This window comes from Crocodylus siamensis, chromosome 1, assembly GCF_052110815.1.
Source record: "Crocodylus siamensis isolate JL-2025a chromosome 1, ASM5211081v1, whole genome shotgun sequence".
Taxonomy (NCBI): domain Eukaryota; kingdom Metazoa; phylum Chordata; order Crocodylia; family Crocodylidae; genus Crocodylus; species Crocodylus siamensis.
Window position 1 is genome coordinate 343,710,091 of NC_143395.1, and position 26,373 is coordinate 343,736,463.

General features: G+C 39.1%; 1 protein-coding gene across 7 annotated transcripts in view; it reads left to right on the forward strand.

The window, feature by feature from the left end:
* The window catches only part of DACH1 (dachshund family transcription factor 1), a 538,134-nt gene that overhangs the window by 21,978 nt on the left and 489,783 nt on the right, over positions 1-26,373 (forward strand). The window lies entirely within an intron of this gene.

A 26,373-nucleotide genomic window follows, 5' to 3' on the forward strand; every position in this document is an offset into this window, starting at 1 on the left:
CGTAGCAAGTGGCTCTAAGTTTAAAGATAAATGTGTGCTTTTTATAGAACCAGCATGTGTTCTGTAGCAGAAATACAATCCAAAGAATGTGATGTCATCAGTGCTGTGCCCATCTGTACTAAAGTGTTTAGCTACTGGTGATATGGTAGAAGTGCAAGGGTTGTATTAAAGCAATAAGATACAACATGACATGTGTCATGCTAAGATTTGCTAAGCCATGGGTGCATTGTGATTCACAGGTCCAAGGGCTGAATGAATTCAACTACCAGAGAAGCCACTATATACCAGTACAACACATGCCCCGGAGTGTCTTATAATAATTATAAAATGGTGCGGTGGATATAGAATTTGAAACAAATATGTAAGAAGGCTTCCTGTATAAGAGAGAAATTTATTAGTGTGGGCAAATCTTGTGCATTTTTGTTTCAACTGACAAGTAAAATTATTCTTTTAAACAGCTTGCTATAAAACACAGGATTACATTGAAAATTATGAATAATGATGTATGCTACTGTATGTAAGTTAGCTAGCATTAAAGGATGGTTGACCCAATTTTCATGCTCTGGATCACTTTCCACCCTGACAGACCAGACTGAGGACAACTTTCATTTTATTTTGAAATGGAGGGAGGAGGGGAAATTAAATCAGGACATTTTAATGACTGTCTATTTAGCTTTGTTGTTAGGAAAGAAAACTTACAAGCTAAGAGGACTAAATGTAAAGAAACCCACAATAGAAGAACTACTTGTCTTCAAAGTACTTGTTCCCCCCACCCATTTTCAGTATTCATATATTCATGATATTCATGTGGCCATGGCTTTCTTGGCTTTTCAAAAATTTCTTCACCTATGGTCATGCCACCTTTTAACTTTTATGGCTCTGTTTGTGTGCAGTGATCTGTGTCTTTCTCTGTTGTGCTTGCTGAAAATCTCAGCTCTGTGGTACGCTCATGGATGCCATTTTTTTTCCTTTTAAGAGGATCCAGGCAGGGGAAATGCTCATAAGGAGAAGAGCTCATTCTAATTAAAAGCATGAGTTTACCTTTCAAAAAATGTTGGCAACTTGCCTAGGAAAAAATTTCTGTCGTCAGTCACCATTTTTAATCTATTTGGCTGTTTGGAGCTATCTTCATTTTGGAGCTGCCTGGCTTTAAAAGTTGGTTGCATACTTAAGTAGCTGCTTTGACATCATTTTCTAAGAGTTCACTTGCCATATGCAATGATCAGAGAATCTCAGGGCTTTGCAAAAAGAAGTCTCAGCAATAAGGAGGGCATAATTTTGACATTTACAGCTGCCAGCTTTTCTCAGGTTGGATTCTTGTATTTAGTAAAGCTGCACAGCAGTGAAATGAGACTCATAGAGTTCTTTATTAATTAGGAAAACAAGGGAAAAAAGAATCCTAAAATATTGAAAATATCTTAATTTTGGTTATTTGCTGTGAGCTACTGCTAAGAGCCACTTAAGAGCTACTGAAAGGGGCAACTATGCTGTTTAAAAGGGAAGGGCTCAGGAGGTGCCAGAGAAATAAAGTGCAAAAAAAAAGGTTGTTTTTATGCAAATGTTAATTGTATGTATACATGCACACATGGAGAGGAAATGACAGAGTAATTGTAAAGCATGTTCTTTTATTAAGTTTAAATCCATTATGGAAGAAGTCCATAGATTAACACATTAATAGGTACTACATAAAAACAAACAAACAAACAAAAATTTAAACCGGCCCCCAAGCCCCTAAACATTAGTGCAATGTAGATTTTACACAAGATAGGTAAATGTGCCAGATAACTAGCACTAGGCTTTGGCTATTACATTTCTTCTGTAAAAAAAGAATACTGCTGGTACTGATGCTCTGCTGCTGGGTTGCCTTGTTTGGCTCCTTCCCTTAGTAATGAATTGTTGGTTATACATTTTAAAACTTTTTACACTTATATTAAAAAATATGCAGGTTGTCTCAACACAGTTGGAGAAAGAAAAGTTAAGCAGAAAATGTACAAGTACAGGGGAAGCTGAATTTTGTATTCTGACTTCAATCAATTATACTGACTGAGAATCTTGAAATCTGGCACACAGTGAAGTCTCCAAAATGAAACTTTGTCAACAAACTAAAGTGAATGAAAATTAAAAACTTCCTTTATTTTCTTTTTTCTTTATTTATAATTGCATTCAACTTGAGTGTGATTTTTCTTTTTCTTTTGCTTTCATTTTAAGTAGCAGTGGTAACACTACTATAGACACAACTCCCATAGCTGCACAGAATTTAACAACAGCCATATAGATCTGCTGGGCTAGGGTGTGGTTTTAAAATACAAATGATTGTGAGAGCTTTGCACTGGTGGGAAGTTGTATTAGTGTTCTAAATTACAAGGGGAAATTTTTGGTACCAAAAACAAACAAAAAAAGGAAGGAAAACTTGACCTTGGCTACATGGAAAAGTTCTTGCCACATATCTGTACAGTTATAGGGATATGTCCTTCTGTATGTATACTCTTTGTGGCTTTTTGGGTTACTTACACCCCTTCTGAAATGACATAAATTAAGCTGAAGCAAAGTCATTGTCATGCCAGAATAAGAGGGTTCATAGAGACTGTGGGGGAGGGTGCTGTAATTTTTCAGGTTTTAAATCCATGTTTTAGGTTACTCTGAATATAATTGTGGGGTGTTGTAGACCATATACGCTAGATTAGGAGTTGGAAAACCTGGGTTCTGTCCTTTCTGGTTCTCTCACTGGTCTTGAAGTAACTTCACCTCTTTTTACTGCTATTTAGCCATTTATAGTGGAAATCATATTGCACACCTTTATATAGCACCTTCAGGTCTACTACTGAAGAAAAGAGCTAGGTATTATTAAGCACAAGGTTTTCCACCCTAGAGGAATTTAGGAAACAAAATCAATTGTTCTAGCACTTGTTCATTTTTTGGCAGCTTTAACTAACTTGGTAGTAGAAATGCCAGGAGCCACTAGAACCTTGTCTCTGCAACTGATGGGAAATTTAAAATGTCCTTGTGCAGAGATGGTCATAGCAGAACTGTGTTCTGCTTAGAATAGTTTAACTATTCTGCAAGTGGGTTCTATTGTGCTAATCCTCTTGGAATGCAGCAATTATCACCTACCATATAGGTGTTAAGTGCTGAATTTCAAAGGGATTATCACTTTTCCCCCTTTCTCTGGCTAAGCATGAGAAGAAAAGTTGTCAGTACTTTGTGAGGGAAGGAGTGAAGAGAATTTCCTGGCTCCCATTTTGTTTCAGCTGCTCCCAGTAAGGACAATGATGAGCTAACTAGTTTTGCTGTATAGTTGGTTATTACTTGAGTACGTCATTTTAGAATTTTAGAGGCCTTTATTTCCCATATGCCAATGCAGTTGCCTGTGATTTCATATAATTTAATAACGTGGAAAGAGACATTCCTACCCATTCTGAGTGAACAGATGGAAGCAAAATTATGTAGGGAAAGAAAAATTGTGTATGATAATTGTTCACTTTGGGGGAGTATTTGTACATCAGTAGAAACAGGGTTGGTGCCCAAAATTCTTTTTGTAGGTATGCATTTCTTTGCTTTCTGAAAAAATAATTAATGGTCTTACTGACATTTCTGAAGACATGTTAAGAAATGAGTCATTGCCTACTGTCATCATGACACACACAGACAAAACTCATTCCACATAAACAGTGGAAGAGTTGTGTTTTTTTTTCTTTAAATGATGCAGTAATACTTTGGATTCATAAACCAATAACTGACTTGGCCAAGATTTCATACAGTTACTGAAAGGCAAGGGCTCAGAAACCAAGACTGTTGAGTCCCAATCCCTTAGTTTAATTCTTGAGTCTTGCTCTGATGTTAGCAGGCCCTGGACTGACTTTTAAAATCCTTACTTAGATATACCACCGATGAAGTTTTCTTGAGCAAAACTTGAAAAATTTGTACAATCTTGATTTTTTTTTTTTTATTCCTTGAACAATCAAGACTTCCAACAACAGCATTAAGTTTGGGATGAATACACAAAACAGAGGTGAGAACATTTTCTTTTCATTCCTGATTGTTGTCCTAGGGATAGATATATTCATCACCATCTCAATTTTCAGTTCCTTCCTGGAGGGGAAGAGGAAGATAAGCCTTAGTGCAATAGTACAAAATGTTCTTGCCAGTAGAAGTGTCTCTGCTTTTTCCAGGGAACAGGTATGAGTGCATTTCTAGGGTGAAGTAAAGTTCTTTGCCTGTCTGCTTCCCGCATTCTGCAAGTCTGAGTAGGGGGAGCCCTACTATGCAGAAAGAAGACTGATCTGAGCTTCTGAGAAAACACAGAAGCCTGGGATCTGTGTGTGTAAAATATACTGGAAGAACTGGACTTGTTTGGTTTTATTTTTGGCTAGCAGCAACATCAACTTCTTTAAGTATGGGGAAGATACTGTTAGGTATGACCCTTCCCAAGGAAGGGTCTTTGGCACAGAGATCTGGATTGGGACTCTTTGACTGAAGTATTTAGAGGGAGGGACAATGGGAGTGTCGTTGTGAGGGGAGGCATGGAGTAAAGACAATGTAGGAGAATGGGAACAGGAGGAAAGGGAGAGTGGAGTGTTTGTTGGAGGAGAACCTATGCATTGTGGTGTATGGTGAGATGGAAAGTGGGAATATTGGGGAGAACAGCAGATGTTTACAGGTGAAAGTATGCTGGTGAGTAGCAGGAAATGTATATTGCTGGCTTTCTCATGGTACTAGGACACTATTTCATGTCCCCTCCTTCCAAATTCTGTTACCAAAATTACTCCACAGGCACCAGGAATAAAATAGTAGGCTTGGTGTTATCATGCTTTGAAATACCATTTACAGGTTCAAAGATTCCTAATTCTTGAAACTATAATTCTAATAATTCTAATTCTTAGTACGTAATAAAAGAACTGTGTCATTTTCTTCCTATATAAATCACAGAGGTCCATGAATCACAGGCCCAAACTGTATCACAGTTTACAGAAACTTTTTGAAATTCTCCTAGAACACTTAAGTAAAAGATTAAAATTGGCTTCAATTGAATAAACTATTTTAGCTTTTTATAGAGAGCATGAGAAATGTCAGATATGTCACCAGTCCACCTTGGTACAGATCTGAATCATTCCCATTATATGAATTTATAAAGTAGCTGCAATCCATCTTACAAAAAGCAGACATGTAAAGATTGTATTTTAGTTCTAAGGCTAACAATGCTTTCTTGGGAATAGCAATCTCCTTTTTAAATGTAAAACAATTCAGTGGAAGAGCATATTCTGCTAAACTTAGCAAGTTGTTAGAATGAGTATTCTTAATTTTTAATGCATTTCTGAAATATTAATTCATTTAGTCCATCTTTGTTGGTGGTAATGGTTTGTAGACTTTATGGGGCATTTTGAACTATAGGGGCTTAACTGCTTAACATTCTGTACCAAGATGAGAATGTTATATACCACTAAATGTTCACAATGAAAAGAAAGTAGATTGTATTGTTGGAAGTGACATCCATCCCATATTTATAGTGCATGCATAGAATTTGGTATTTATGTAGGTAGAGATTCAACAATAGGCTGGAAGCCAGATGTCATCATAACATTTAGAGATTTGTTTCAGTGGGGCAGGAACATGCTGTCATTGTAAGATATCTGTGGTTATTTGACTTGTGGATTTTGACATTTTTCACAGTTTGATTTCATCATAACTCTAGTACTTTTTGTAGGTAGTTTAGCATTGTAGAAATAACTGCTGGGTAAAAAAAATGGGTGTTTTAATATACTGTATTTCTGCTAGTTGTTTTGTGGTCTCTGTAATATAATCATCCTGATTCCAAAGAAGTATAGCTCCTCCTTTGTCAGTAGGATTTATGATAATGTCCTGCCGTTTTTGTAAATTATGTAATACACACTGTTCCTCCTTTGTTATATTGTGAAATTTAGTAGGTTGTTTTAATTATTTGATTGATTTTTCTCTTTGGCATTTGTCTACAAAGGAATCCAGTGCCTGAAATTCACTAAGACTAGGAATCAAGAAAGATGGCCTTTGTTTGAATTTTATGAAGATGTCAGGAGGTTCAGTAACATACGTGTTTACGTGTTATGACATTTATTTTGTGAATTCTAGAAGGGTCTATGTGCATGGGTTTTTCTTTTGTTTTGGGGGTTTTTTTGTTCTTTTTTGGAAAAGTGTTAAGCATTGCTGTATCTTAAGTTATCAGCATATTTCTAAGTGGAATAAATGCTAGTTTTTAGATAATATTGAATATTCTGCAGCTGTAAGTGGTTCATTTTATTGTTGTTGGAATAGTAGCAACATTTAAAAATACTGCTACTTTAGACTGTAATATAATAATTTATATATTGGTATACAATTAACTATGTATTAGGGGTGAAATCTGACTCCACTTTGAAGTCAGTGTCAAAACTCCCATTGATTTAGCTGGGGCTAGATTTTACCTTCGAGGCCTAGATCTAACCCAGTTTTCTTGCAAAAGAATCAACAGCTATTTGTTCAAATACACAAATTATTATATTCCTGCACAGTGTGGACGCTTCAAATGTCATTTTGCTACCTCTCTTAGCTCAAGTTTGAAGGGAGTTCACTTTTGGGTGATTTTCAGTTGTAGTCTCTATATACCAATGGGAAGCTGTGATTCCATCCAGCAAGAAGCACTAGTAACAATATCAGATTGGTGAAATGTTAAGATGTTCTTGGTTTTTAAATTTCTAGGTACTTGTTTTATTTATATTTTGCCGTTATCAGTTATTTAAGTATAAAGCAAAATAACACTTTTTAATTCAGTGGCTGATTCTGGTATAGTTTTTTGGGGAGAAATGATACATGATTATTCCTTTGAATATTTTAAGTGTGTTTTAAACAAATACATTTCCTTGAAGTTTTACAGCGTGATTGAACCACATTAATCTGAGTTTTCAATTTGAAAAGGTAAACACTGAATTAAAACACTGCTTGATCCTAATTTTGAGGATCATAATTTGTAAAACATTGAACACCATGATACTTACATTTTTTTGTGAAAAGGAATTTCTTTAAGCAGTGAAAAGTCCAGTAGCCATTCTCATTACAGGAGATAGCCACACCACACCATGTGTTATACACACCTTACAGGTGTCATGCTGAAACCAAATTTGGATTGATCCCAATTTTGAGAACCAGGTTTTATAAAATAAACACTGCTCACCAGGATGTTTACATTTTTTATGAAAAGGAATTTTTTTTTTAGTTAAGTAGCAAAATGTCCAATGGTCATTCCCATACCAGAGATAGCCTGGAAGTTAAAGACACTCCCACAGGTGTGATACTGAAGCTACATCCGTTGAAATGCAACATTTTTCTTTAGGGCTGTAGCTTTTCAGAAACATTTAAAGGCAAGTCACATTTTTATGTTAATTTCAAGTGATGCTACATTTAGATTTATCAAAGCCACTGAAAGGATAATTAGCCACCAAATTCACTAATTAATAGATGGCCCAAATACATACATCTGCTGCCACATTTTTACTTTGTGGAAGTACTGCTTTAGTTCTTTTTCGTCCCTGTATGAACACTTAAAATACGGCACAGGTTTCCTACTCAGAGTACATGGTAAACGTGTATGTTGAAGTCTTTATTCAGAGGTAAGCATTAAAGGACTTTGCCAAAACTTACAACTTTGTAGTGAAACAATATAGCCATTAGCTACCACCTTAATGTGGATTTTATTATGAAACAGTTTATTTTTTAACTTAATATAAATGTTTTCAACTAAGTTCATTGCAAAGAAATTTAGTTCATTGGAAGCTTGAACAACTGACATAAATTTTTGCATTGGTACTGGATGACTTCATATACATATAAATATTAACTAAACTGGTTGACTATAATTTTTTATACATTTTAATCAAAGAAGTTTTGTGATACAATATGTTGAATGCTATTAATTCAAAAAAGAAGTAACATATATAACTATACATAGCTGGTTCAACCAGTGTTAACTTTTGAATGTAGTCCATTATTCAAGTTAAATTTTGCCTTCAGATAAACACAGACAGCTTTCATTGACTCTTGTAGGAATTACATATGCCTACCCAAGAACAGAATGATACTGTTTGCTTTTTAAAACGAGTGGCTGTTTACTGACTGAATCTAAGACATTGATGGGACCTCTCCCTCCTCCTTCCCCCAAAAGATAACCTCTGTTCCCAAAAGGTCTATCTGAACCTATTGGGATTTCAAAATAGTGCAGGAAAGTCCATGATAAATTTCTAAAATTTCTTATACCTCCCTTTACCGATTGGATCAGAAACACTTGAGTAAAGGTTTTTCTTGTGGTATTTCTATACCTGCAATTTTGTGTATTATACTGTCCAAAACCAAGGAATCCAGAGGCATTTGAAAATGAGAAATAGTAGGTGGTTTGGGGTAACTGAATAATGGAGATAAAGACGTGGAAATATTATTTATGTGCACTGTAGATTATGCAATGCATAACCTGATTTTGTCTTGTAGAATGTAGTGATCCTTTGCACAGGATCACAGTACATACAAAACTTCAGTCTCTGTAGTTCCAATAATATATGTCCTGTTTGAAAGTGGCTATAAATGAACTAGAATTAATTCTCAAGCTTTTTTAAAGTTTGAATAACTTTATGTTTCTTGTTTATTGTCAAATTTTTGTCTCAGAAATGTATCCTATTTGTTTCTCTATTTTTGTTTTCAGTATCTGTAGTCAATTTTGAATGAAGATCCACTAAGAATTTTTTTCACTGAGCTTGTATTATACATTTAGTGAGTACTTGCAATTTCATAATCATTTTGAAATCTAAGTATTTTTCACAATGCTTTTTGTAATGTAATCTGTTTTTACCACTACTGATTTCTGTCCAAGACCATTTTGATGGAACAGCTCACAGTCAAACATTTCATTTTCACTCGCGCTTGATTCTGGGTTATAGTCAGTGTTATGAAAATATATGAGACTAGAGATATATGAAAAAGGTAGATGCAAATCCATGCTCATTTTATATTATGCCTTTGTTAATTGCAAAATATTTCACTACACGTGCATTATTGACAATTTTTTACAATTTTTCTAAAGATACTTCTTTTACTCAGAACCATTTGGAACTGTCCTTAAGCACCATTCTGAGTGGCTCACTTAATTTTGAACCACAAGGGATAGATATTCTAAGATAAATCAAGGCACCAGTGAATTATCAAACATTATTCAGTCTATTATTTGGTCTTTACTATTTTCATTTCAGATCATAAATAATTACTCCCATCCTGCCCAATGTCTTGAAGATGTTGCATGGGAAAGTAAATTCTTCACAGTCTTTGTCAATCTAACCTACAGGAAGAATTAATTTCTTATCCCAAACATGGTGATTGATATGGATGGCCCTGAGCAAGACCCTGCAACCATAAACTTCTGAGTTTTAGAAGTACTGGCAGCAACATAAGTGCACCTCAGTCCAGCCTCCCCACCCCTCCCCTATGCACTAGGGGTATGTGAAACGGGGTGTATTTGATTTGGATTCAGCCCGAATCAGGGACAGTCATTTGATTAGCTGATTCAGGTAATTGTCCCCAATTTGATCTGGCCAAATCTGAATCTGAAGATTCAATGCTGATTCAGAGTATCAGCTATTTGGCCATAGACACAGCTTTAAATGTTTTTTCTACAAAGCACAAGGTACCGGGGTGGCTTATGAATGCTGCAATGGTGGTGTGGATGAAGCATCCACAGGAGTGCGGGGGGGGCCCATGTGCTCGGTGGTGAACAAGGAAGTGGACCAGATGTACTCCTGGTTCACTTCCAGGTCCGCTGCTGAGCATACGGGGAGAAGCCTGCTTCCCCTCGCCTTGGCTTGGCAATCAGCCACAGGGGGACCCTGGGTGCCCCCCAGACCCAAGAGGCACCAGTTGCCAAGCCAGAGGAGTTTGGGGAGGCATCTCTGTGTAGTCCCCGGCAGAAGCAGAAGTGAACTGGAAGTGCTTCTGGTTCACTTCTGGGTCTGCTGCCGTGCGTGCTGGGGACTCCCCTGTGCTCCTGCGGGAAGCTCCACCCCATCATTGCAGCATTCAGAAGCTTCCTGGTACTTTGAGGTATGTAGAAAAAACTTTTAAAGCCGTGTCTGTCCAAATTATTGAATCTTTCCAAATCTCTCCAAATCGATTCAGAGGGTTCCAGTTTGATTTGGAGAGATTAATGGATCTCCTGATTTGATTTGGATTCAGAAATTCGGGCATGAATCAGGCCAAATTTCCACTGAATCGAATCAGAAACCAGACCTTTGCACAGCCCCACTATGCACCACACACACATACAGCTTTAGCTATGGATAGTGCTCAAATGCTCCGGAGATGAAGGTCTTCCTCATTAAGAAATAATAATCATGAGCCAGCCCTTCCTGGCTGTTATATTGATGATGGGAGCTAAACACAGTAATCTAAATGGGATCCTACCAACGCTTTTTGCAATGGTATTAGCATCTCCTTTTCTTTACAGAATATACACCTAAGTATATTAACCTTAGGATTTAATTAGCCTTTTTCATAGTTGCATCTCATTGGAAGTTTATAGTTAGCCTATGATTGGCCAATATACCACTCTTTGTCTATAGTCTTTACGGACCCACAACTTCTGACTGAAGTCTTTGTTAGTGCATAAGTTTGCACTTCATACTGTTAAATTCATTCCATTTCTAATACTCCATTCTATATGATTCTCTAAATCTTTCTGCATAATCTTCCTTTCCCATATTGGCAATATCTCACAGCTTAGTGTCATCTGCAAATTTCATTAGATTGCATATATTTAATTCCAGTACCACAGTTGCTAATGTAAGTGTTAAACAAGAGACAATATAACCACTGGTAACTACTATCCAGTCAGATTAAGTCACTCTTCAGCATAATCTACTATAGTCCCTTTTTGGGAGAACTCCTTATTCACCTCATGATTGTAGCAACAATCCCCAACTTTTCCAGTTTGGCCGATAGTTTCCCATAATGTAATATCAAAAGCTGTGTATAAATCTAGATTGGTGGTTCCCAGTATGTGGTACGCATGCCACCGGTGGTACGCAGACAACCTGTCAGTGGTGTGGCTTAACAAATTTATTACAATTACTTTATATGACAAAAAATTGCTAGTGGTATTTAAGGTTATATCCTTTTAAATTGGTGGTATGCAATCTGTCAGAATTTGGGAGCTGCCAATCTAGATAAATTAAATCCACTCTTTTACCCATATCTAAGCAACCTGTTATATTACCAGAGAAGGCTATTGGATTAAGATGACATGATCTTCCTCAGATAATCCCATGTTGGTTTTTTGTCCCATTTTCTATTTACTTCCATATTTTTGACTAGTCTTCCCTTCAGTATCCATTCTAATACTACTGAGGTCAGGCCAATAGGCCTGTAATTGCTTTGGTTACTGTTTCTCCTTTTAAAAAAATGAACTAGGTCATATGTTTCCTATTTTTCAATCATGGGCACTATCACAGAGTTGACAGTGAAGGTTTGTGCCAAAAGAGTTACTATATCTTTTGTGTATTCTCTTAGTATTCTTGGGCAGAGTTATCCTGGCACCCTGATTTGGTGAAATTTAACAGTCTAAGTTTTGCTTCCACCTCAGGTGTATGTATGTCTATGGTTGTGTCTTCATTTCCATGTGGTATCCCTCAATCTTTGATCTCATAAGTTACACCTTCATCCTCTTGAAGGTTGAGGCAAAACATTTACTCAGTTCTTGGGCCATACCTGAGTTATCCTTTATTTTAATCATGTAGTGGCCCAACTTTTTCCCTCTTATCCTATTTTTACTTTAACATTTCCAATCATTTACATTTCCAGTAAAACCCCTTCTTTTTAGTTTGACTTTGTCTTGATTCAGCTTTCTGCCATTGTTTTTGTTAATTTTTCCTACTATATTAAAGAGCCCTTATAAAAGTTCTCTGATTAAGCTCTTTAATTCTTTTGTGATAAGTCACATTTTCCTGTACTTCTCTTCTTTTATTTGCTCATCATGAACAATGAATATTAGCAGGTTAGGCCCTTATTTAAACCCGAATAATCTAGTTATCTTCAACTAATATGCTTGCTTTAATGTGGTTGTTGGATAGGTATAAATAAGTACATGAATTTGGCCCTACAATTGGAACTTGGTTAGCAATCCTATTTTTGCATGAGCAGGAATTCACGTAGCTTGCTTCCCAAAGTTGTATTAGCTTTGCAGTTTTAAAAAGAGCAAAACAAGTAGTAAGAAAATATCTAAAGTGGTTAAGTGTGATCTTGAATGCATATAAGGAACAATTAAAAAAAAGTCTTATTTTGAAATGTGCTTGTTAGAGTATTACAGTAATTTGAGCCCAAAATATTTTTAGAGTTTAGCTATTTAAAATTACTAACTTTGATATTAAAAGATTATCTGTATTCTAGATATCCAGTCTTTATAAGTGAAGTCCAGTGTTATGTATGATTATTCCAAAGGTGCTGCTTCAATGAATTTATTTCCTGCAGATCTTTCTTTGTTAATGGCAATATTTGACATGTGTGGGGTGCACAGGGGACATGTGCCCCGCCAGATTTCTGTCAGAGGTACAGTGTGGGGGTACAGTGCAGATGGAGCCAGGGCACAGCATCAGTGGGAACAGCATGATTTCTGTGCTGACAGCAGGGCACAGGGCTGCAGCCTGGCCCGACTCAGTGCCTGGCAGCAGTGGGGCTGGTGGCGGCAGCAGTGCAGAGTTGTGCCCACCCCCCTGTCAACACTTACACATTGGCCGTGATGCATAGTTCCTGTTTCCAGCTTTAAGAATGAACAAAGTTGATCACAAATAATTAGAGCTGTCAAATGATTAAAAAGTAGATCACAATTAATTGCGTAATAAAAAAATAGTCACAATTAATCATAATTTTAATCGCACAGCGAAAATCTTGAAATTCTGTGCAGAAAAACCCAGGTTATGCAAAATATGCAGGTACTTTGCATGGTTGAGGGGTGGGTATGGGGTGTGTGTGAGAATTTGTGAAGGTGTGGGGAGCTATGGGTGTGTCTGTGTATGTATGGGGGGGTGGTTTGGTGCTCAGGCAGGAGGGTTTCTGCAAGGCCTGGCAGGATGTGGGGTACTGTGGGTCAGGAGTGAGGGACAGCAGCAGGGGTGGGGGGGGGCTATGGATTGGAAGTGAGGGCCAGACTCACAGAAACGCACACAATGACACACAGACACCACCCAGCAGGTACGCCCGTGGAGGGGAAGGGATGTGGGGGAGGGAAGGAGTAGGTGGGGGCAGATCAAGGCCCCCATGGTGAGGGAGGGACTGGGGCAGGGGCTGGGGTGTATGGGACTGGGGCCCTGGGACTGAGTCAAGTCATGGGATGGAGCTGCAGTCCAGGAATGGTGGTGGAGGGTGTGGCTCCCACCACTGAACCCCCCCAGGGGAGGCATGGGGAGCATGTGCTCCCCAGATTTATGTGCAGGGTGGAAACAGTCTGTGCACTGTGGGCTCAGGGCTCTGTGCCCTGCTGCTGTTGCCCTGGGAGCTGTGTGATGCCATGATGTGCCTCTCGCCACTGGGTGGGCAGGGGACAGGCGGTGCTGCCAGTGAGTGGTTCCTGGGGCAATGGCAGCAGGATGCAGAGAGCTGCAGCATGCAGCCCTCCTCCACCCCACACAGAAATCTGGGGGGCATGTACCCCTCCATGCCATGATCCACCCCAACCCAGGGGTCCCATTCACCCTTCTCCCTGCTCCTGCCCCACTCCATGTCTCACTGTGGGGTCATTGATCTGCCCCGCTGCCCTTTCCCTCCTACATGTCCCTTTTCCCCAACAGACTTACCTTCTGGGAGGTGCTCTACACACCACTGGGCTGTGTTCCTGGCCTCGTGCAGGCTGTGGCTGCTTGTCTGTGGATGCCCCTTCCCTCAACCCCTGCCTGCCACTGCAGCAGCCTGGAGCCCGCACTTGGGCTTCCTTCTGGTTCCCTGTGCTTCCACCGCTGTCCTGCTGCACAGCCTAGAGGCAGTGGTAATGGCAGCAGAGTGGAGCTTGGGCACAGGCTTCAAAACCATGTAATACATTAAAAAAATTAACGCGAACACCAATTTAATACATTAATCGCACACGTTAACTACGATTAATTGACAGCCCTACAAATAATGAAATGGAATAGAGACAATAGCTGACTGTCTAAATCTAATCTTTTAATAAACTACAGTATGTGCATTCAGACTCTGAGGTCCAATGTCTTGTGACTTGTCAGGATCAAGCAATTTCAAGGACTGGTATTCAGAAAGAAGAACTCTTGATCCTTGGTGTGCTAACAAATAGGTCTATTAAGTGCTAAGCAGTGTGAGATAAAATAAGTGATTAAGAACTATTGACTAAAGCTAGAGTAATCCAACAATTAATTGAGATTGTTGAATGTTGCTGGAAGGATTGTGTAAGCAATGTTTTGAATTTAATGTGAAAAGAAGACTCCCTCCTTCCCAAACCAGCCAACTAACCAAAACCAATGCACACACTTTCTCGCATGAGGAAGCAAGTAAAGCCTGGAAGCAGAAGACATGTAAAAACAAACTTCCAACTGGCATAAATGCTACTTAAATATGTTTCTGATGATATAAAATGGAAATACTTTGAAGTAAAAAAAGCAGAGACAATATTATTTTAATATTTTCCACAGAAATATGAAACAAATGTGCCTCCTTACCACATTTTTGTTTGTTTCAGAATGTTTTTTTTCACCTTCTTATTTAAGTAGTAATTGGACTGATGGTATTTTTTAAGGAATATTGAAGGATTTCCTGACTTTATATCATAGGCTCTGACATACAAGAGAAGAAAAACGTAAGTTAGTCTTTATGTCTCTAAATTTTGATTAATTGATGGTGTCCCACTGGAGATTTCTTTGGCTGATCAGTATGTAGAATGTGTTATAAGTCTCTCATTTTACAAAGAGACAGCTCCAGATTTCTTCATGTAACATCTGTCCTTTTATATAATTTTGTTTAAGGTTACTGCATTTTTTCTCTTCTAAATGTTTAGGAGCCCATCATAACCTTTTTTTCCCATCTACTTCTATGCTTATTACTCAGAATTCTTCATTCAAATTTCAAAATTTGTTCTTTCAAAATGCTTGTGATTCACTGTTACAAGCCACATTTTTGTGAAATCCAAAACTGGCTTGTTTATCCTGGAAAGACCACTAAATTAAAATTGGTATTTGCTTGTCACTAACTTGAATTGCATATTGCCTAGTGACATATGCTTGTAGGATAAAGCAGCAGCTGTTTTATAGGATGACCCAGGTAGTTTAGACTTCATAAAGTAAAGGCCTTGACTTCAAGCAAACGTTACGACTGCCATTTTGTTTCATAGTTTCATAGTTTCATAGTAGCTAGAGTCGGAAGGGACCTAGGTAGATCATCTAGTCCGACCCCCTGCCTTGTTGTCGTCATTGGGAATCCCTTGATTCGGGGACAATCTCTACCACGGCTCATTGATGGATCTTGAGGTGACTTAAGAGTCCAATCCTTGAGCGACAGATTCATCTGCAGAAGTTGCAGGTCTTTCTACAGCAGAGAGTAGGCTGCAAGCTGTGATTCTGCTCCTTTCCCTTTCTCTGTTATCTTTGCTTTGAGGGCAAGAAGCTCTACCTCAAAATGGGCTGCCGCTTGAGGTTGTGGTTCCAGTACCATTAGAGTCAGTTTGGCAGCTAGCTTCTCTCAGCTCTTGATGTCAGCATCTGTTTTTTTTGAGATATGCCCTAAATATGTCCTTGTAGCATTTCCTCTAGCCACTGAGAAATCTCAGGCCATTACTAAGCTAAGTATCTTGGCAGAGTGAATAGTTAGGAATTTCAGAGGAGTACCATAAAGAGGCTCCCTGTAAGACTTACCCAGAATTGCAGCTATTAGTTCAGTCTTATGGTGGGCACAGTGGATATGACAAGGAGGTTGCCTGAGCAGGGAAATCAGTTCAACCAACATTTTCTGCACGGAGTTGTTGAAATAGGGAGTGGAACATTTCCAGAGGCAGAGCAAAGAAACCAGGTGTTGAAAATGGAGCATGCAAAGTGGAGAGACCTACAGAGCTATAAAGGAAATACTGTGGCAAGAGGCAGGAAGCGAGAACCTTCCTTTAAGAGCCTGTTTAACTGTGATAAAGTGTGCCTAAGCTACAAGGGAAGTTGGGGGGTTAGCATGGCTTCTGAAGACCTAGGGCTGCTGAGCTATGGAGTTTCATTTTCAGAGAGCTTGACACCACATAGTGAGACAAAGAGGCCAGGGATGGTACTGGGCAGCAGCTTGCTTTGGCTGAGAGAAATTTAAGAGGATATTAATACACAAGACAAGGGGTCGGCAACCCTTGCCACCAGGGCCAGTGTGGCGCACAAGGGCATTTTGCTTGGCATGGGTGCCTTGAGGCAGATGGTGGGGAAAGGGTTGGGACTGCTTTGCCACAAGAACTGAGACCCTGGCAGCTCCCATGCTGTCTGTCTGTCCCTGGTACACCAGCATTTTACAAGTCAAATTTGTGGGTGTTTTTGGCACTCTGTCCAAAAAGCATTGCTGACCCCTTCATTAGACCCAAGCAGGACTCTGGTGAGGATCCGGCTAGAGGGAACTTAACCAGGGTTCCTGCTTGCTGGTCCAGATAAATTACAACTGCTTCATTATTTATTTATTGATTTTATTTATTACATTTATATGCCCTATCCAAAGAAAGCTCATGAGAGTGTGGACAGATGAAAGGTTAAAGCACTTTAAAATTATAGTGCTTTATAGCACGTAGACTGTAATTATTTTGTCTGTCCACTGTATTCTACTTAAAGTGGAAGATAAACCATTGTAATGTTAAACCTGTGTTATTTAGATTTAAAGTGACATTAGTTTAGCTTCCTCTTAGAGTACAATACAGCGGGCAGATGAAACAATTACACTGGTTCAGATGACACCTAATCCTGAGAGATTAAAATCATCCCCTTCTCTTAAAATGGGTTAGTGTTACATCTGTCCAAAATCTGTATGTGGTAGCACTAGTTTGCTTGCTATTATTACAATCCACATTTGAGAGTAAATAGGGTCTACTGGATGAGATTCTGGGTGCTCTTGCCAATAAGTATTTTTTACATGTTGCCAAAAGACTCATGAGGTTTCTGTAACCATGTAAAGCAGAACACACACATCTTAAAGATGAAGAAATATAGTAATGGTGTATGTGTGTTTGATCTTAAATTTTTCTAGTATCCTAAGTGAGGAAAGGTAGACCATTTTCCTGACAAGCTTTCAAGTATGCTTAACTTTTGAAATCAGAGGCTGAGGTAGTGTGGTGGTAGGAATGTAAGAAATATTTTCAAGATCCTTCTGCAGTATTTTATGAGTCTATTCTTGGTAGTATCAGGAAGCATTTCAGGAGTTAATTTTTGCAGGAACAATTTAATTTATATCTCTGCTAATTAATTCAGTGCTTGGTTTGTGCATACTGAGAACATTAAAAGGAGGAAGAGTATATTTTACATGTAATCCCCTTAATATCAATGCTACTATAGAATAATTCATTTATTTCAATAAAGTTTTATTGTTATTTTTGCAACTGTTACAAGAACAGAAAGAAATTTGATTAAGTGTCACAGTAAGAAAAGTGGTAACTGAGAAAATGAAGAAGACTAGAGAGCGGGATAGATAATTATTTGGTTTTACTGTTTCAAGTGTGATATACAATGTTCTTCGCTGGAATAAAATTTTGTGTGATGTCAGCCATGGTGATCATACAGTTAATCTAATTTTTAGGACAAGAAGGCTATTTTTATTCTTTGATGTTATTTCATTTGCCTGGTCAGCATTTTTCCCCATGCTGGGATAGTTCTAGGGCAGTGTTCCCAATCTTTTGATACTGGGGGCACACTTTTTTCCTGGATTAAAACTGGCAGTGCATTTCACTTTTACACCCAGAAAGAGTGTGTGTGTGTGTATTTCAAAACATATAATATATCCCATTCCTCTGCTAGAGGAAATCATACCAGTGCTGAGATGTAGTGTTAAAAATGACACCAAATGTACTGTTCTTTAAACCAAAGCTTAGTCTGTATATCAGTGGTTCTCAACCTTTTAGCTTTTAGGGCACAGCTTTATAACTTTTCTGAATTTTAAAGCACCCCAGTTGAAAATCACAGAGCTAAATCTAAATTCAGAAAACATACAGAGTGGGGCTTAGAGGCTAAAAAAGTTGAGGATTACAGATTGTTTTGCTGTGGGGTGGGGGAAGAGGCGCAGGACCTAACCCTGCTGTGCCCTGCTGTTTCCACTGGCTTTGTCCTTCCAACCACTGGTTTGTACCCCACAGGGCAAGAGCAGTTCCTCTCTGTTCCTGCAGGTCTCAGATGCTGGTACCACCCCTGTGGAGCCTCATGGGGACCTGAAGAGCATGGGAGAAGTAGAGCAGAAGAGCTGGGCTGCAAATCATGGCTCCTTCTGTATCACCCTGCCCACTTGCTACAGAGCTGGAAGCATGGGGAGAGGGGGAAGGGCCCAGCATAATGGCTGCTATGGGGTGGGGAAGGGCAGAGAAAGGCAGAAGCAGTTGCAGCAGTCTGCAGAAGAGCATCCTCAAGCACTGCTAGAGTAGCTTGAGCAGGGGAAGGGTATGGATGGAGAAGGAGAGCATTTACCTCCTTACCGTGGGGGATCTTCCAGCACACTTCTGTTGCTCTAGTGGCATACATATGTGTCCTGACACATCCTTTGGGAATCACTGTTCTTTGGTGTATTAGGTACATCAAGCATCAACTGACTTCTTAGTAGAATACATATGAAGAAACCAAACCATGTCTGAAGCATTACAAAAGGTACTCTGCTAGGGGTTATGTTTCTGTGAAAGTAGCTTTCTTCACCTTCAGAATAATCAAATCTATGGTTAGTAATATAGTGCGTATGTTCATTTATATTTATCATTAAATGGTACTTGACACCTGATTGAGACAAGGTGAAAATCTTAACAATTACTAATGTTCAAATCTGTGTGCTAGAGGGAGAGAATAAAATATACTGCAGTCAAGGGATATGTCCTTATATGGGATGCCCCAAGGAGCCAATTTTTTACTTCAGTTCTTTTAAGTTACAACATAACATGATTGCCATTTTTCTCTATTCTTTGGAAATATGGATGTAATTATCCACAACAGTAACATGTTGCTTTTTAATATCCAGTTGAATAATAATTTAACAGCAAAAGTACAATATGATGAACTTTGAATTCAAGGATAAAAATTAGTAATTTAATTGAATTTATACTTGTAATGGTGCTGGTATACTTGTAATAGGGATGTCTGTGATGTTCTTAGGTTGGTGACACAAACTGAGTTTCCACTTGAAGTGGAATTAATTAGTGGTGGTTTGTACCTGCGGATTTTGGATTTTTGTGTGTGTATCTGTGTGTGACTTAAGTCGTAAAAGGGCCTCCACAAATACAAACTTAGACACTGCAGTGATGGAGGCCAGATAAGTACTGGGATCAGAGGCATAGCGAGTTCACCAAGCATCGTGGGCAGGTCAGGGATGGGGTGCATGGGATCACTGTAGACTGGACTGTAAAGATCACTGTAGCTAATTATTGTAGACTACAGGGGGAGAGAGTGATATGAGTGAGAGGAAGGGAAGAGTTATTTTCCCTGTTATGGAGCATCAGCTCTGGCCAGGTAGCAGCAGACCCATGGCAGGGCTCAGGTGCACTGTTTGCTTCCTTCTTCCTGCTTCACTTTCTCTGACACGTACATACTGGGTGCAGGGCTGTGCCTGCTCTGACAAAGTTCTCCCTACAGGTAACAGGTGGAAGAGAACACCAGTTCACTTGCTGCACTCAGTCTGTCTCCCCCAGGTACATTGGCTGGTGTGGGACTGTCCTGTGTGGCTCCTATAGCCAGGCAGCGGCAGCCAAATGCTGCTCTTGCCAGGGTAAAAACTCCCAGGAGGAGGCAATCCTGGCACTCTCCTCTAGTCGGTGCTCAGGGCTGGTGCCCCACTTGCACAACCTTAGTTATGCCAATGTGATATATAGATTAATAGGTACTTGAGTATTGAAGCTTCTTCAGAAGTATGCACTTTGCCCCTCATCACATTTTCTGCATCTATTGTTCAGTTTCCTTTTCTGTAGAGCAACACATGCTGACTCAGCATCAGTTTTCTTTCTTGTATTCAGTTTTAAAACTATCTTATTACCTAAAAAACATTGTGTAAATGTGCATTACAGAACAAGATGAAGAAATTATTGAAGAGTGCAGAGATTGTCAAAGTAACTTTATCCTAGGGGATTTTTTACCATATTAATTGATTTTTTTTCCTGAGACTTTGTTCATCTTATTAAATGAGTCCTTAGAGAAGCAAAACAGTAGGTTACCTCCTTGAGAGCAAAGGACAACCTGACTTATTTGCTGCGATTATCAATTTGTCCTTATCTTCATGAAGTGAAATACTTTTTCATCCTACTGAAACAGCTTGTAACGATGAATAAAACAATAAAGAATAGTTGGTGTTAACTCCAGCCTGAGCCTATTTAATTTTTAAATATCGCACTTAATTTTGTGAAGATTGAACATAATTTTTAGTCTTCTAAAACAGGTTTTTGGCAGGTGGAGAAATTGGCAGGCACAGCTGATTGAACTGTTACATTTTGTTTTATCTCTGTTTTAACACTGAACAGTTAAATTCTTAGTAAAAATATGTTCTATGTTTAGCAACACTAAGCCATCATTCTAGCCACACTCTATTATAGAAAAAATGTAGTCTGTTGGCAGGTTGTACACAAATCTAGAAACTATTACACTGACTTATAAGATTAATTAAAAGTGATGGCTGTCCAACTGTTCTGTTTCCACTGAAAACCATGGCAAAAACATCAGTGACTTGAGAGATGGGTGTTAGGGTCAGCTGTATACTACATGGACCAGCTAAGCACTTGCTTAAGGACTTGAACCTGCAGTGCTAAATTCAGAGATATCTTTGTTGTTTATTTCATTGTGCTGTTTATTTCATTGTGCGCTGAGTATACTTCTGATTAGGGCTCAATTTGTACCTGAATTATAGGTAACAGTGCAGGAGGGGCAGTTGAGGTTCTCTTTCCATTCAGTGAGCTGTACAAAGTAAATGTGCAAGAAGGTATATGTTGCCCAAGAAGTTCACTGACTTTCTGAAGAAGCAGAGAGAACTGAAAAGGAAAGGAAATGGATTGTGATGGCTCTCACCTGAACTATTTCATAGAATTAAGAAAATTAGGGTTGGAAGGGACCTTAGGAGATCATATGGTCCAAGCCTCTGCTCAAAGCAGGATTATCCCCAACTAGATCATCCCAGCCAGGGATCTGTTTAGCTGGGTCTTAAAAACCACCAAGGAGGGAGATTCCATAACTTGTCTGGGTAACCTGTTTCAGTGCTTTACCACCCTCTTGGTGTGAGAGCTTTTCCTAGAATCTAACCTCAACTTCAAATTGAGACCATTGCTCCTTGTCCTGTTATCTGCCACCACTGAAAACAGTCTAGATCCATCCTCGTTGGAACCACTCTTCAGGTAGTTGAAGGCTGCCCTTAAATCCCGCCTCAGTCTTCTCTTCTCCAGACTAAATAAGCCCAGTTCCTTTAGCCACTACTCATAAGTCATATGCCTCAGCCCTCTAATTATTTTTGTTGCCCTCCACTGGTCAGTTCACAATGGTCTGCCCCATCATAAAGAACTTGGCTTTAACAGTTTTAAAATATGCAAATCAAATGAGTTGTAATTGATTTTTATAGAAAGTAGTTTAAAATATATATTCTCATGTTTAATATCCACTGGTTAAAATTTGATAAATTGCAAGAAATAAGCAGGACATCAAGTTAATGATCACTGGATAATTGAAATTTAACATATTTATATATGACAAGTTTTTCAATACTTTCTATTAATATAATGAGTACAGCAAGCAAGCTACTCCATGATTTCTTCATAATGCATTCTAATGGAAAAGTGACTTTCAAAATATTTCTCTGACATGGTTTCATGTTACCTCAATAAAATAATGTGCTGAAATGATGTTTATAGTAGTCTTTAGGAAAACCCACTTTTTATGTTTTTGAACATACTGCATGAATCATTGTGTCTTCTCTTTGTTCTGTTTAAAAGAATGACAGACATTCAGCTGACGTTTATGTAATGCTGTATAAACTGTACATATATATAACCTTTTCTGGTGTTTTACATGTAGCAGACTATGTATGGATTCAAAACTATTTTGTCCCTGAAATGTAAACAATATATTTGATAGAAGAATCTTAACTCTGCGTAGTAAATAGAGATGCAATGCAAAGTTTGGAAGAAATTGTATTGCTTCCTTTTGTCATTAAGAGATCCACTTCATTCTTTTCCTATTTAGTTGTCGTCTCTTTGTCAGACTTCAGACTAATGAGAAAGTCTTAGAATGGTCCTTTGCTGTCTAAACACCAAGCACGTAAATGCTTTTCAATAGAAAAAACACAAGAAATGCGTGCAGAGATAATACATAGCCTGAAAAATACTTGTGTGCTGACAGCTATCCAACGGTGTTGTCACAGCAGGAAGACATCAGTTGAAGAAACAGATAGCGACCTCAAAAAAAAAGTCTGGTCAGCAGTGTGGACAGGGTTTCACAAGATTATAAATCACCCCAGGGTCGCTCTGTTCCCACCATAAAGAGAGCATGGTCGTTTTATTGTAATCTAATAAGCGATGGGAGCAAAGGACAGCTCCAGTGTATGTGTCTGAAAAAAAAATCTTGATTACAGTTTCAAAACTATACAGTTTCCCTTGCCATTGAAGTGCAGATTATGGGGGTTAAGGCCATTTTAGGATTGGATTACATTTTTATAGCTGTATGTTATTCCCTTGTTCATGAATCAGAAAGTACTTAAATTAAACTGAACATTTGGGAGTAATCCTGATACGTAGTGTGGTGGTAGAGAATTAATCACTATTTAGTGATAGATTATTAGCCATAAAATTCTTCATTTTCAAGGGTTTTTCACTGAATCAAATATCTATCCTGATAAGCTGAGAGGACTACGTGTCTGATAATCTTGGTTTTGGTCAAACATTAGTGTATAAGGTAATATACAAGTGTGAAAAGACTGGAAATATTGGTAAGGAATGTATCTTCAATGTCATGCTTCCTTTGATTTTAATAGAGTTTTTCATGTTTACTTCCTGTAAGGTTATTTTAAATTGTTGTTTTTGGTTTTTTTTAAATAATCCAAGGAAAATTTTATATTTAACATTTGATACAGTTAGAGTCCCAGATGAGAAGCAGAAATAGGGTTCTTCTACCTCTAGTTTTTTTTTTATCCTGTTAAGTTAGCACCCTCCAAGTTCTCTCTAGCTAATGAAAGATTTTTTTGGATCATCTTCCAACTTCCATGTTTTTCTTTGTAAGCTTATCATATGGCTAAGACAAATGATTAGCTCCAGAACTCAAGTGGTAATGTGGTGGACAGCTGGGATGTTGATAGTAGTAGAAGAGAATAGTACAGCATTCTTGCCACCATCAACCATTAAAGAGCTTCACTGCTTCCCTTGCTTGTGTTCATATGCCTGCTTGAATTTATGATATAAATGTAGTCATCATATATTACTGTGTATTGGTGCCTCAGCAATACCCGACTCACTGCTGGCTCCTGCTCTGTTTAGGTAGGCATATTCTGTCAATCTGAGGCTTACAGAAAGCAGCAAATAGAAACCAATCAGCTTTACACACGGTGCTACTTCTGTCTCAGGTCTATGTAACATCCAATTCTTAGTCCTTTCTGATGGCCATACCATCTAAAAATGGGAATTTGGAAAACCTTAGCTTTTCCTTGTGTCTGATCTAGTCCCTTTTCTGGGGCTATGTTTTTTATTAGCTACCTGAGAGATGTTACATTGATATAATCATATGCTAAACTATAACATACCACATGTTTAGCGACTTATGTGATAAAAATGGTGAACTAGCCTCAAAGGCCATGTGTAGACAAAACAAGAGGCATATATGCATGACACTTTAAAGCGGGCAAATACTTTTGCGCCGTTTTAATGGTGTCGGTGTTTGTATGCCTTGGCGGTGTATTGCACATTAATTCCAGCTGCTGTAGGAAATTCAATGGTGTAACGTGCCTTAAATGATTTGGGGCACAGCAAACTAAAACTCCTTCAAAGAATTTTGGTTTGCTGCCCCTACAGCTGTGCAGTGAAGCATTGGGCTCTGTGCTGCTCCATAGCTCTGCAGGAAGCCCTGCAGGCAGCCTGGCAGGAGCCCAAGAAAGCAGGTTCCACCCAAGAAAAGCGGTGAGCCTGATCTCCCCCCTGCCTGCCTGCCTGCCTGCCTGTCTGAGCTGTGTGGGGGCCTGGTGCTTCTCTCCACGATTGCATTGCCCCCCAGGACCACACAAGCTGGGTGCCTGTGGACGGGTGTTGCCTGGGTGGGAGGGGACCGCTACTGCTGTGGAGGGAAGCACCAGCCCCCTCCCCTGCCCACAGCCTAGGGACCACTTCACCTACCAGCAGCTCGTCATTCCCTCCATGCTGGAGAGGCAGGTAAGTCAGCAGGGTGTGCACATGGGCATGAGGGTTTAATCAGCCCTAAACTGAAGTGGTGTTTTTTAAAACCCACCGCTTCAATTTAGGACCCCTGTTTTATCTACATACACCCAAAGATGTTACTCCTTAAATGCGGGGTTTCTTTATGGCTCATCTGCATCATACTTTAATTTGAATGTATGACATGTTATACAAAACGATAGAGCTTAGCCAGATCCTCCAGCATCCCAGGATGCACTGCTTTCTGCCTCTTCCTCCCTCGGGATAAACCAGAGGTATGCTAGCAGCCCCAGTTGCTGCTCTGAGTCAATGACTAATTTATCACAATCACCCTAGTTCTGTATAAGGAAAATGCTCCCCCACCCCTTGCACAGAGCTTGGATGATTTGGGGCTGTGCAAGGGCAGTGGGAGGGATCATCCCATGAATAGGCCCTTTCTAGGTATCCCTGGAGCAGTTCAAGCCCCACCACTTCCGCCTCCTACCTTAACACAGAACCATTGATCTGCTCTCACACACAACTGGTAATCAGCTGGACTTGGTCTTGGGCATTCTTCCATGGCTTGAACCATCCCAGGTACACTTGGGATGATTTAAACTGTAGGGGAAAGCCCTCTATCTCTTGTGTGGACTCAGGTCACCCCAGTTTCGTACAAGTAACTGTAGGGAAATGGGGAGCACAGGCAGTGGGGCTGAAACCCCCTTATCACCCTTGGATCTGCTCTTGGCAGCAGCTCTTCAGCTGCCTTGCTGATAGTACAAACTCATGTACTGCTTTTTTTCCCTTCTGGGTAGTGTGGCCTTTGTACGTCAAGCCATGCACATCACACGCTGTTTCCACTGAGTGACAGAATTTCTTAGTACCTATCACACAATGAAAATAATGTCTGCCAGAGGCCTTAGAGGGCCACTGCATAATTTATAGTGTCATTTTTAAATGAACACTCATACATCCACAAACTCACACTTGGGAAAATATTCTGTCCCCTGTATTAAGAGATTCTAAACACCTATTGGGCTCGCAAACTGTTTTATCTGCTATGTACCTGACTTTCTGTTCCTCTTTACAGTACTTGAAGAGACACAACAACCCAGAGCTTTAAAAATCCTGGTATTTTTGAGTCAGTCTTGTGGGTTAGAAAATTCCTCTGTAGCCCATGCCTCTGACCAAAAAGCAACAACTAATTCTGATGCTGGTTTGCTGACATTTTGAGAGGATATTTTAGTGTTCAATTAGGGTTGCAGTAACGATACTGAAAACATTTAGAAAAGTGGGCTTAAGAATTAGTTCAATATTTTTGTGTTCTGGAATCTTTGACTCTTAGAACTTTCTGTAGATTTAATAAATAATTTCCCTAACTAATTTATTAACCTTGTATTAGTTTTGAGTCATCTGCCTGGCTTTGCTTGTTAATGTCTACCTGTTGGATCATACCGACTCCTTGAGATAACCTCCGTCAGACTTGGGTGATTTACTGAATTTTGATTTCTAGGAACCAGAATGATATTGTGAGAAGAATTACACTGCAGGTGTGTCTGCTTGCTTCACAAATAATTTATGCTTCATTTCAAATTTCAAAAGGTAAATGAGTGGAAATAGCAACTTTTCCTATGGCTTCGAGTTTTCATGTGAGTAATTTTTTTTCTCCACCTCAAATCTGTTTAGTGTAGCAGTAGGTCAAATGGCTTACAATATTTACTACCTTTTTCATCAGAAAGCTTTATTGCAGAATGTGGACTATTTCTTGCTTGCTTTGTTCAGCAGAAATGTGTGTCTAGGTGAGTACTAGCTACTGAGGGTGTTAT